Source organism: Mytilus galloprovincialis, chromosome 8 (assembly GCF_965363235.1).
Source record: "Mytilus galloprovincialis chromosome 8, xbMytGall1.hap1.1, whole genome shotgun sequence".
Taxonomy (NCBI): domain Eukaryota; kingdom Metazoa; phylum Mollusca; class Bivalvia; order Mytilida; family Mytilidae; genus Mytilus; species Mytilus galloprovincialis.
The window spans coordinates 43,137,392-43,149,339 of record NC_134845.1 but is presented as its reverse complement, the minus strand read 5'-3'; positions in this window follow the sequence as shown (position 1 = coordinate 43,149,339).

Here is an 11,948-nt window from a genome sequence, read left to right as displayed (position 1 = left end):
ATAAATTTCCTTAATAATCAACATCAACGTTGCAATAGTTCAATTATAAACTACATTTAAACTACGCAACACTTGAAATCATATCTCTAATGAAAAAAAAAACTATCCTTTACTTTAGAAGACCTGTTTCAATGTAACACTGTGCTCATTCAATTAACCCCTAAAAAAGAATTTTAATATACATTACAATTGTTTGATATATTATAAGATGTTTCCTTTCAACAATTCCCACAAACAGCTATACATGCTAGTTATACTATGAAAAAAACATAATGCAAACTTCCGATACGCATAACGTATGTATCATAGATAAAGTACTCTATTGTATAATATACAACCTGCTTGTCTGTTATACCGATGTTTTTGATAATCGGTCTAAGTCGTTTTTTTTAGTTTTGATTAGTCAATTCAATGTGATACTAATGTAACTTTGTGGATGGTTCTGTCTTCAACTTGTATTTTATTGGATTCTTGTTCATATGCAATTTGGTAATGATTGAAGATTTTGTTCAGTCTCAACTTTAACTCTTTCATTCTTTGTCGACAGTAATTACGTCTATATATAGCTTATAATATGTGTCAGTTATTAACGACAGCCACTTGACCTCTAGAAATATTTATTAGTTATTTGAACTTTATTGTGGAAACCTATTGATTTTGTTCTGATTGTTATTATTTTCTTCTTCTTCTGCCGGTGTTTTGAGGGTTTTGTAAGATGTCGCTTAGAATTTTAGCATTTGAAATTGAACATGTACAGTTATTGCGATTTTATTGTAAGTGTAATCCCCAAAATACTGCTTTTTGTGTGCGCATCTCCTTCGCAACTGTAAAAGATTACAATAAAATCATTTCACCAATTTGCTCATTATATCCTCCGAATCTTAAGTATAATTTTAAAGCGGTCCGAAGACGCCATATGAGAGTTATTTCCCATTTTGTATTTAAATAAGTGAAATGCTATTTTAACTGAAAAAGTATTAGTGGTTAAAAGAAAATTAGGTCAATGTCAAAGGTCATAGTCATGTTGGTCCTAATTTTGATTTTAACTTATTTTCACTTCTTTTCATTTCTTATTTTAATATATCAAAAACATATTTTGCTAAATTGATATTTGCGACATGTCGTAACACATAAAGTTTTTGTTGAACGGGTACGTTGACATCAAGTTACAGTTCTCTTCTCTCTTATATTTGAAATTATGTGAATGGTGAGTTAAACTTTTTAACAATATATAATTAAACCCTTGGGTCTTTGGATTAGAGGTCCTTGATTTAAAAGACCTTGAAATTAAGGTCCAGATCATATGTTATTTTGACAAACAAATATCACTGAAAATGATAGTTAGAATTAAAATAAATCTGTAACTGAATAAATTTGTTCATATAGAATAACACATGATATTGAAATGCAGTGAAATCAGGTTTTGTAGGTACCGGAAACAATAATCATGAACATGACACTATCTCGAACTTATACTGATGCATAAGTTTTAAGTCCATTTTAGTGTAAGGGTTTTAATATAAAAAAAAACGATATTTTAATTATTCAAAATATGAATTATGTCTTATTTTCATTAAGTTGAGATTCAAAATCATATAATCATTCAAATACTTAATATAAATGAAATCAAAGTTTAAATACAAATGGCTTCTTTCTGTTAATCAAGGAGGTCAATTATACTGGTTAATTCGATTTATTTTCATATGTTAAAGGGACCTAGTTGTCTGAGTTGTCTTTGAAGTCCGATGTATGTATCATTAGATATATAGCCTGTCACACCGATGTTCAGAGGTTTAATAGATGCGTTCAACACCAATCGTAATTAAAAATGTAACTCGTGAATTAAGACACCGACGGGTCGTTTCAGTCCTCCAATTCGTAATGGTAATTAAATTTAAGTAGTGTCAATATTAGTCGTTCTTCCTCATAGCTCTTTTTAACTAGTTTTTGTATACGGAGAGCATCTCTGTAAATGAAGTCGGTTAAGTAGATCATAAGAGAGCGTAATATATTAACTGATATATGTAAACGCTAAAAGTAAGGTATCTTACTGCTTAGAAATGGGAGGTGGATAATTTGAAATCAAAATCATGAAGATTATCATTGATTCTCCTTGTAAGTCGTCCATTTATTTCAATATCGTGGAAAAAATTAAGTTATGACGTTGACATTTTGATAGTATCCTTAATTTTATCTTCACTGAGATATATGATACATAAGCGATCATTAAATAGTGAGTTATTGAGTGGGGACAGAGCTTCATCAATATATCTAAATGTGAAATTAAAGAAATTTATGAAAGACTTTTCTTTTTGTCGTTTAGAAGATCCTGGATAGTATTTCTGCACAATTATTATCCATTGGGATACCGATCGTCTGCTGAAATATAATTCCACCAATTTAAACAAATATGTTTTGAAAAATATTCAGTATTTTTATCGTAAATATTGAGTGTATTTGTTGTTATAATCGAAAAGCCCAGTTTTAATTCATCTGGCTCTCGTTGGAACTATTTTATGGCATAGTACCCAACTGCATCCACCTGTAGCCTTAAATGTTTTTTTCTAAATAAAGGCAACAGTTTTATACCGCTGTTCAAAACTCATCAATCCATGGACAAAAAACAAAATCGGGGTAACAAACTAAAACCGAGGGGAATGCATTAAATATAAGAGGAGAACAACGACACAACACTAAAATGTAACACACACAGAAACGGACCAAGCATCAGACAAAATCCCACGAGAATAACAAATATAAGTAATGTGCTGTTTGGTGCTGTTCGATTTTTCGGGCCTTTGCCTTTCAAGTATCTAGTATGTTGTTCATTGTTTACAATGTTTAAAAGTCTAAAGTTATAACATGACCAGCGGTACTATGTAGTTAAAGACTGACAAAGGAGTTGTAATACTGTAATCCTTAGCTTTCAACTATTTTGCCTTTGAGCTTCCTGAGGAACGTTCACACTTACAAGTCGAAAATAAATGCCGTGACTAAAAGAGAAAAAAAGACAAAAGACTAACATACAAATGCATAACTACATTATATATTTAATTTTCCTGAGATCTTCAAACTTTTTACATGTACCAAACAAAAACTGATTAAAAAAAATAACCTCATCTGGAGATCTGCTCACTAATGATCATTTGTAAGAACCATTTTAACCCATACAATCATATTGAATGTGTCTATTGGAAAATAGTTATGCTGATAAATTCTGTGCAAAATATGTTAATTATGGTCATATATTTCAAAATTTAAATACTAAAAGGTCAAAACCTTAATGTCAATTTTTTTATTATTATAATTGTAAGGTCCCAAGACTCTAGCTTTAAACTTTTTTTTATTATTCATTGGACACTGATTTTCGCGGATTTCTTGAGAATGGATATTCAATATTAGAAATACCATTACAATATTTATTTTTTTCATTAAGATTAACATATATAGATATGGTTCTAGTTTTATTATTTGTACTATACAGTAGGGATTCGTGTTTAATAAGAGAAGAGGAAAAAAATAGGATTTAAAGGTTTTATTTTTAGTGAAATATGGACAATGGATTCTCATAAATGATGTCATTGTATAATTATGCGTTTGCACACAATCCAAGAAAATCAATATTTCATATGTTAAATTTTGATAAATATATTCAAATAAAGGCAACAGTAGTATATAGTTATCAAAGGTACCAAGTTTTAATTAAGTACGCCAGACGCGCGTTTCGTCTACATAAGACTCACCAGTGACGCTCATAGTTTACCGCTGTTCAAAACTCGTAAATCCATTGACAAAAAACAAAATAGGGGTAACAAACTAAAACTGATGGAAATACATTAAATATAAGAGGAGAACAACGACACAACATTAAAATATAACACACACATCTGATTTCCAAAAAATAAAGATGTAGGAAAATAAAAAGTATTAGCTATAAAAAGTAAAATCAGAAAAATACTGAACTCTGAGGAAAATTAAAAACGGGAAATCCCTAACCAAACGTAAAATCAAATTCTCAAACACATTAAACCAATAGATAAAAACTGTCATTTTCCTGACTTGGTATTATTCTTATTAAAAGTAACTTAATCGTAAGTGCTTAGAAAGTGTTTTATGAACTGGTGTCTTTCTGTTGGTCTTTCCATATCTATTTATGTTACTGTTATTTTTAGACTTCTTATTTCCTATTACATACTTGTAATATTTTCCCCATTTTTAATCGTTTATTCTATTTAAACTTAATTTGTTAATTATAAATAACTCCAATCGATGTTCGCATTAATAACGTTTACAACAACTTTCCATTTGAAATCTGAAAAATTTCTTGATCATATGAGATTAAAAAATGCAAAACTCTTGACCTTGGTGCGTGTTGTAAACACTTTTAAAAGACAACCTGTCACATAGAGATTGCGTGCAATTGTCAGGTACTATAAAAGTGATAATATAACATGCCTGGAACCTGATCTTTGTAAACATATCAAAACATATCAATATGACCTATTTTTGAGAACATAGATATATGTTAACGGTAGAAAAGGAAAACACAATATTGTTTTCACTGAAAGTTTTTTTTATTCTATTTGGGCAAGGGATCCGATCCATACAATGGCAACTTGCTAACTTATCTTTATTACGATTATAAGACACCTCAGAGTAAGACAAAGTTCACACTATGACATTTCGATCGATTTAAACTAGATCGGTCCACTGTATATCGGTTTTAGGGCTGATGTGAACGCTTGGAATTGATCTTTAATTTTTTTGAAAAAAAAGTTTGAATTGATCAAAAGGAACCCGATCTAACGTTAAATGTGAACGCAAACTAGCACGATTGAGTCGAAGATAATTTATGCGAGAGAAAAGCGGCAAAACTACAAGTAATAACAACCCATCACTTTATATATCGGTTGTTCGTTATTTAGCCCACATTTCTCTGTTAACATACATGTGTGTACATGCAAGTACAATCAAACGAAAAAGATTTGTCTTCGCCGTAACAAGTTTTCGAAATCTGTGTTTTCTTTTCCTATGTTTTTGTTTACTTCAGCTTTAGCATTTCTTTACGTCGTAACTTCCTTGCTACAGTTTTTTTTTTGTTTCAAAATGAATGAATAAAAAATCATGTATCAAAGACTAAAATATCAATTAGTAAACATCCAACAAAAAAATAATTTAGTGGAAAGACGTTATGAACATTCCGAGAAACACGTGATCTTTCATAACGGAAAATATAAGTTACTACATAGGTTATTACTATATAGGTAACAAAATCAATATTTATACCAATAAAAACAAAACTAAAAGGTAAAATTTCAGTATTAAATCGGTAATCCTTTTATACGTTTATTTAAAGGAGTGATAAATCCTAATAAGTTTACACGGATCGTACCTAATTTTGAGGCTCGATAAACAAAATCAACGTAAAAAATAGGATATGGTTTTCTGTAAAATAAGGTACAGCCAAAATTGTAAACCAAATATATGTATCTATGGATAAATTTAGTAAAATTTAAGGTTTCAAGTAATTTGAGGTTACGAAAAAGTAAAATCACAAAAATACTGAACTCCGAGAAAAATTAAAAACAGAAAGTCCTTAATCAAATGGCAAAATCAAACGACAAAACACATCAAACGAAAGGACAACAACTGTCATATTCCTGACTTGGTACATGTAACCACAATGCTAATAATTTACCAGTAATACATAGAGTATGATGATTTAAATCCAAAAACGTTATACATACACGGGAATAGCGCACGAGTTGTGATAAATAAACAACGCAAGACGTTGCAAAAAAAATATCGCCGTCAAAAAATGGAAAATTAACAATAGGGAAAGAAAATCTCTTGTTTTCTTCGGACCGGTTTTTCAGAGCACCTCCTAGGAAAGTGTATGACCTTCAACAATAAAAAAAAAAACCCATAACGTATAGTTGGCCATAAAAGAGCAAGACATGAAAAATATCAATCTAGATAATTGAGAATACTAACGGCCCAATTTATATTCACACAGACATTTAACAACGACAACCATATGAGCAAAAATAACACAACTTAATAACAGAATTTGGACCAAAATTGGACAGGCACATATAGGATCATATAGAATGTGTCGAGGTTAAATTTTTGTAGGCGCCAACCCTCCCCTTACCTAAGACAGTGTTGTAACACTACAGCATAAGAACAAACAATAAAAACAAGTATTGAAGTAAAGTATATGTTTTTTTATCGTTTTATTGATCACAAAGATGACTTATATATGACGAGTTATATATTATATATTATTCTCTACATAAATCAAAAGTGGTCACTTTTAATTCGGAAAAAGTCGATAATAGTTATATCTTAATTCTCAGTTGTAAGTGTGCAATGTATACTAGGATAACTGTAAAATTAGTAAGAGTTACCGACGAGAGGATTGTAGAAACTATCTTTAAGTTAGCACTTTCGTAACTTTCTCTTAAAGCTTTCGTAAATTTTCTCTTGAATGAAGATTAAAATGGTTTTTTTTATATCCCCTTAAGGATTGAAGTTATAACGCTTTTTTGAATTTTGTTTTATTTCGATTTGTTTTGTTTTTACCTTAACGGTTTTTAGTGCAAAAATAATAGATAGCATCATAAAGTGTTTTTCTAAATTGAAGATATTGAAAGATCAAGTTTTGAAAGTGTACAGGGGAGGCAATATTTTAACATTAGATTCCCTATTGATAATTATATGTGAAGTGGTCTTTGTGTCATGTTATGAATACATGTTAAAGGGGCACTAGCTGTCAAGTTCATGTTCACTGATTTTAATCAAACTCTCATATTTGATGTATAACAATGTAAAACATTTATCCAAACTATTGAAAGTTTAAATTAAACATTTAAAAGGGCACGAGCATGAACATACGTAACTTCGTTCGTGTGTATTTTAGTCTAGAGTCCAATTAAAACTATCGAGTTAACCTCTTAAGTCATTCGATGATCATATAAGCGATGTAAACATAAATATAGATATAAATAGATTAAGCAAACTCGTGCTGTTGGATTTTTCTAGGTCTATCTAATTTCATATTATAGATGAAAAATAAATATTTATCATCGTTTTTACCTGTATAAGAAAGATTTTTGTGGATCGAATCAGTCAATCAAATGATTTACCTTGGTTTCACTTTCAATGTTGACATTCTTTTCCTTTGAATAACTTTACATATACAACTTACGTGTTATCCATCTCCAGCTAAGGGGTTAAATTGAAGTTCAAATGAATACGGATTGAATAAAGTCTAATTATTCACTTGCAAGTCAACAATTCATAATCAATGGGCTTTTTAGCATACTTTGACAAAATCAAACCATACCGGCTGCTAAAAGCGAATAACTATTTAATTATTTGCATTTCTTTAAGATTGAGCAAATAAAAATAATACATTAGATTTTTTTGCCCCTTTAAAGTTTATACTTACTTTTCAGTTGAGCAAGGTACTTGATCAACATTTAGATTATCAATATACAGCATCCGTAACGTGTTTAATCACATGTATGCACCGTTCCAAGTGTAACATACACTTTATTCGTTGAAATCAGTTGTGTTAACACTTTTTTTATCCAAGATTTCATTCGTTTACATACTGAACATTTGCAACCTAAATCATGCAAATATGGCCTTCCTTATCTCATAATTTTATTACTGTATACACGAAACCTTTTGTGTGGTTTTATTTGGTATATTTGCTTTTACCTTTTTAAGTACAAAGGGTATTCAACCCCATAAGCGAAAGACAAACTGACTACGACATAGCGTAAAAGGACAAAGAGACTAACAACAGTCTTCAATAAACAAACCTCTAAGCAAATAAATCAAATAAAAGCCCTTTGACATGAAATTTAGTTAACTATTTACATCCACTTATTTTGAACTTTGGTGGGTAGTTGTCTCATTGGCAATCAAGCCACTTTTCCTTATTTTAATAATTACATATACGCAAGAGTGGTAGTATCTATGTTTATTTTTGTAAATCGTGCACTGACTACACGTGAATAAATTTCAAAACACGATTTATTTTCGTTGTACTTCTATTAAAATAATGCAGCTACCAGCTTTTATATTCATATGTTCATTTCAACTATTTTGAACTTTAAGAAAAACGAAACATTTGTATTCTATTATAATAAATTTATTATCGTGATAGACTGTTGAAATGCAATTGAAAGTAACATATAAATGAGTTATTTCCTAAAAGTTAAACTGCAAGAATAAAACCCAAAAAAAATCACCGCATAATAAATGTTTTTTTTTTTTAAATAAAATGTTTCAATTAGATTACAAATTATTTGCGCTCTTACCTAATGAAGACTACTAAAGGTGAGTGGACCAACCCTTCCACAATACTTATATCATGATATGCAGTGGTGTTCTCGCCAATGGACTGTTAAAATATACAGCGACGACCGAGGGGAGCACAATACTGTCTTAGCCGTTCCTTTTTCTGAGTTTGAATTCGCCATTAAGAACTTATTTTTGAATCAAACTTTCTATATAATCATTCTTTATCTTTATTATTCTCTCTCTCTCTCTCTCTGTCAATCTTTCTATATATTCATTCCCTCTTGCACCTTTTTCTGAGTTTAAATTGGCCAGGAAGAACTTATTTTTGAATGAATCTCTCTCTCAATCATTCTTTTTAATCGTTCTTTCTCTTTATTATTCTGGCTCTCTCTCTCTCTGTCAATCTTTCTATATTTCCATTCCCTCTTGCTCTTTTTCTCACTCTTTTTTCATTGTGTATATATTCTCTTTTCTCTAATATGTTCGTTTTCTCTTTTTATTCTTTCATTTTTAGTCTCTCTATATAATGACACATGAGTTAGAGTAATAGAGAAACTGGTTGAGAGAATTGTGAATGATTAAGTAAGAAAGCGAGAAAGGTGAGTAAGTGCCAGAAAGATGATTTAGTGAAAGAGAGACGGGTGAGTAAGTGACAGAAGGATGATTGAGTGAGAGAGAGACGGGTGAGTAAGTGACGGAAGGAGTAAGTGACAGAATGATGATTGAAGAGAGACAGACGGGTGAGTAAGTGACAGAAGGGTGATTAAGTGAGAGAGACGGGTGAGTAAGTGACAGATGGATGATTGAGTGAGAGAGAGACGGTTGAATAAGTGGCAGAAAGAGGATTGAGTGAGAGAGAGGGAGACGGATGAGTAAGTGACAGAAGGATGATTGAGTGCGAGAGAGACGAGTGAGTAAGTGACAGAATGATGATTGAGTGAGAGAGAGAGGCGGGTGAGTAAGTGACAGAAGGAGGATTGAGTGAGAGAGAGAGACAGGTGAGTAAGTGACAGGAGGATTGAGTGAGAGAGAGAGACGGGTGAAAAAGTGACAGAAGGGTGAATGAGTGAGAGGGAGACGGGTAAGTTACAGACGGTTGAGTGAATTAGAGAGAAACGGGTGAGTAAGTGACAGAAGGAGGATTGAGTGAGAGAGAGAGATGGGTGAATAAGTGACAGAAGGGTGAGTGAGTGAGAGAGAGACGGGTGAGTAAGTGACAGAAGGGTGAGTGAATGACAGAAGATGAGTGAGCGAGAGAGAGAGAGGGGTGAGTAAGTCATAGACGGATGATTGAGTGAGAGAGAGACGGGTGAGTAAGTGACGGAAGGATGATTGAAGAGAAAGACGGGTGAGTAAGTGACAGAAGGATGATTGAAGAGAGAGACGGGTGAGTAAGTGACAGAAGGGTGAATGAGTGAGAGAGAGACGGGTGAGTACGTGACAGAAGGATGATTGAGTGAGAGAGAGACGGGTGAGTAAGTGACAGAAGGGTGATTGAGTGAGAGAGAGACGGGTGAGTAAGTCACAGACGGATGATTGAGTGAGAGAGAGACGGTTGAGTAATGGACAGAAGGATGATTGAAGAGAGAGACGGGTGAGTAAGTGACAGAGGGATGATTGAAGAGAGAGATGGTGAGTAAGTGACATAAGGGTGAGTGAGTGAGAGAGAGACGGATGAGTAAGTGACAGAAGGATGATTGAGTGAGAGAGAGACGGGTGAGTAAGTTACAGAAGGATGATTGAGTGAGAGAGAGACGAGTGAGTAAATGACAGACGGATGATTGAGTGAGAGAGAGACGGGTGAGTAATGGACAGAAGGATGATTGAGTGAGAGAGAGACGGGTGAGTGAATGGTTAAGTGATAGAAAGAAGGGTGAGTGATTTGGTAGAAGAGACAGAAGGGTAATAGCGTGAAAGAGAAGGGTGTAAGATAGAGTGATGACTGTACAAGGAGACAGTATGATGAGAAACAATGAACATGAGAGGGTGGAGAGGGCTCCAATGAACGCGAGTAAGCGAAGGTGTGATCGAGATCATGGTGAGTAACAGAGTGTGAGTTTTATAGTTAGTGACAGAGTGAGAGTTAGACTGAGCAAAAATAATAACAGGTTCAATACGAGAGAGACATGGCTCGAGCAGGGTGACGGAGAGTAAAACTGCAATTGAAAATGGCAAGAGAAAAATAGCGAGCAAGAAAGTGAAGGAATGTAGATAAGCAATGATACATCAAATGGGAGGAAGTGAAAGAATGTAAACAAGTGAGATTAAATGAATGGAAGAAAAGTAAAAAAAATGGGAGAGTGAAGTCATGTTGGCGGGAGTGAAGGCAAATCAATTTTCCAAAAAGACATAAAATATTATTAAAGAGTACATGTATGTCTTGTAATGACAGGGTTTTTTCTGAGCTGAAAGGCCAAAATGGATGTTGATGTTTTGGTAATTCGCAGGTAAATCATTGAAATTAATACACGTAAAGAATACTCTTAATACGGGTGTAATACCACCAAATCATGGCACGTTCCCCCGGTTGTATAAAAAATAAATACATGTATTCCCTTGAATTTGACAGTTGTAGGTTATTAATCCTACATTTAATTGCAGTAAAAACATTTCTGTGTCATAAATGTATGTCTTGGGTATTTCAAAACACCATTTTTTTTTTATTTGGGATTTCTATAGAAAATTTTGTAATCTAGAGGTAACATGATGACTAAACCTTGTACACAGATATAATAAGGAAAGACTTTTGATTGGTTAACTTCCAATGATGGTTATTTTCTTATATGCAATGAAATGTTATGTGCATTTTTTTCTATGGTACTGGACAGGATAAAACTTTACTCATGCCAAGTATTTCTTCATTTGAAACAAAGATAAATTCTGCACATATTTTGAAAAGTGCAAATATAACAAAGACTAATAGGGGAAAATCAATGGTGATGTTACACCTACATGCTTAATCACAAATTTGTCAAATATGTAGGCAAATACGTAAACAAAATATAACAAAAAGTACCGAACTCGAAGATTAATGCAAAAGAGGGAAGTCCATAGAAATTGACAAAGTCAAACTTAACAACCATCATATCGTCATATTCCTGACTTTTCCAAAGAAAAGGGTGACTTAAACCTGGATATATAGCTCTCCAAACCTCCCGTATATTTAACAGTCATTTATAGTTCTATTTATTGACAAAATAGGGTGAGCAATCCAAATGTAATCGAATTAATAGGTAAATGTGACAATTATTAGCATCTTAGGCTATAAAAACAAATTGTTTTGTGTATTTCAAATACATTAATGAAAATAATGAACGTTTCCCATCTAAATGTTTCCTACGGTGTTTTTAAAGTAATGTGTATAGGTAAATAAACATGATAAAGCCATAATCCAATATTTTTGATTATATTGTATATTTTTGTACCTAATAAAAATGAAAATCAACTGAATTCCATAAATGAATATCCAATTGAAAAAATGTCAATGCCGTGGCAAATAAGCCCGAGTAAGTTGGTAGTATAAAGGGGATGTTCGACAAAAATTACAATTACCAAATTCTTTTATTACGTACATATGTATGTTTATTTATATACAAATTTATGTTTATTGTATGATTATAACCTTTGTATAT